This window comes from Salvia miltiorrhiza, chromosome 4, assembly GCF_028751815.1.
Source record: "Salvia miltiorrhiza cultivar Shanhuang (shh) chromosome 4, IMPLAD_Smil_shh, whole genome shotgun sequence".
Taxonomy (NCBI): Eukaryota; Viridiplantae; Streptophyta; class Magnoliopsida; order Lamiales; family Lamiaceae; genus Salvia; species Salvia miltiorrhiza.
The window spans coordinates 14,260,428-14,262,894 of NC_080390.1; positions in this window are offsets into that span (position 1 = coordinate 14,260,428).

The window sequence follows — 2,467 nt, forward strand, 5'->3', positions numbered from 1 at the left end:
CTGGCGTAGAGGTCAGTGCAACTTTCAACTTCTCAAAGGAGACGAGGCACTCATCGGTGAAGACAAACTTCACATCCTTCTCCAACAAAGCACAAAGTGGCTTGGACAGCTTGGAGAAATCTTTGATGAAGCGCCTATAAAATCCTGCATGACCAAGAAAGCTCCGCACAGATTTCACAGAAGTAGGCGGCGGCAACTTTTCAATAGCCATGATCTTAGCACGATCCACCTCCAAACCTTGGGCAGAAACCTTATGCCCCAAAACAATGCCCTCACGAACCATGAAGTGGCACTTTTCCCAATTGAGCACGAGTGCCGTCTCCTCACAACGCTGCAACACTTGAGCAAGATTGTCCAAACAATTATCAAATGAGGAGCCAAAAACAGAAAAGTCATCCATGAATACCTCCATAATGTTCTCAATCAGCCCATGGAAAATCGCCATCATGCAGCGTTGAAAAGTGGCAGGAGCATTGCAAAGACCAAAAGAGATCCTCCTAAAAGCAAAGATGCCGTAGGGACAAGTAAAAGCGGTCTTATGCTGATCCTCTGGGGCTATCATAATCTGATTGTAGCCCGAGTACCCATCCAAGAAACAATAGTACTCATATCCTGCCAAACGGTCAAGCATCTGATCAATAAATGGCAATGGAAAATGATCCTTACGTGTGGCTGCATTTAAAGCTCGATAATCAATGCACACGCGCCATCCTGTGACCAGTCTCGTAGCTATAAGCTCATCTCTCTCATCCTTCACCACAGTCATGCCTCCCTTCTTAGAGACAACTTGAGTTGGGCTCACCCACTCACTATCAGAGATGGCATATATGATTCCTGCATCCAACCACTTGAGCACCTCATTTCTCACAACTTCTTGCATAGCCAGATTCAAACGTCGCTGCGGCTGCACCTTAGGCTTGTATTCCTGCTCCAATAAAATACGATGCATGCAAATAGAAGGACTAATTCCTTTTATGTCAGAAATAGACCATCCTATAGCAGACTTGTATTTCCTCAGAACTCGCATCAACTTCTCTAACTCCAACGGAGATAAATAAGCAGATACAATAACAGGAAAAGTGTCATTCTCACCCAAAAATTGGTACCTCAAGTGCTCAGGAAGCGGTTTCAGCTCAAGTTTGGGTGCAGCTGCAGCTGGCGCAGGAAATTCAGCTCCCTTTTCCATCGACTTGCTTCCCCCATCAACAGGTTCGTGAATATCCATGTAAGGCACAGGATCGATGGGATGGCTCTCTACGGCCTCCAGCTCTGCAATATAATCTAAGATCTCATCCCATGCATCATCAAGATCGGAATAAGGATATAATGACTGTGTGATGCACTCCTCCAAAGGATCCTATACAGCTGCAGGAAAATCCACCACAGTATCAATTAAATTGCAATCCTCAACTTGTGGCTCAGCTGGCTTCTTCATCGCATCATAGATAGACAACGTCATCTTTTCATCATTGACGCGGAAAGTCAGATCTCCCTCTTGCACATCTATCAACGCCCGGCCCGTAGCTAGAAACGGACGCCCCAAGATCAATGGAGTATTCTTCTCCTCCGGCATGTCCAACACTACGAAATCTGCAGGAAAAATAAACTGCTCCACCTGCACTAGAACATCCTCCACAATTCCCTTGGGATAAGTAAGGGAACGATCTGCCATCCGCAATGTAATAGAGGTAGGCTTGATTTCTCCAATCTCCAACCGATTGAAAATATAGAGAGGCATCAAATTGATGCTTGCCCCTAAATCACAAAGAACACGGGAGAAATTCTGCCCTCCAATCACACAAGCGATTGTAAAGCTGCCAGGATCCTTCTGCTTCAATGGTAGCTTTCTTTGTAGCACAGCATTGCATTCCTCTTCCCCTTAGAAGTAGGCGGCGAATCACATACAATCGTCTCCAAGTCATCCTCCTCAACAATCTCTACACATTTTTCCTTGCCATCCTGTAGCTCTGGATGATTTTTAGGATTGATCTCAGTGTTGCTAGGAAACTTTCCTGGTGTGTGCTGCGCAGCTGCTTGGTTGGCAATCTAACCAACTTGAGTCTCCAAAATCTGCACTTGCTTGGACAGTGATAAAAAATTATTCCCAATATTTCCCACTTGAGACTCCAAATTAGTCATCCTTGAATTAACAGTTGTCTTCATGCTAGACACCTCTGTTAAAACCTGCTGCATCATATCCTCCAATAATCCCTTCTTCGGCTCATTTATAACTCCTCCGCTAGACACAGAAAACCCAGGTGGGGGTTGCAAAGCATTGTTCGGATTGCCGTAAGAAAGATTAGGATGCGGACGTGCTCCTGACTGGAACTGCTGCTGACCCTGCTGAAATTGTTGACTTCTGCCATACATTCCTGGCTGTCCTCGCTGGAAATTCCCATAGTTTCTGCCATTCACATAAAATTGACATCTTCCATGCCTAATGGGTCTATCACAGCTTGCTCAGGAC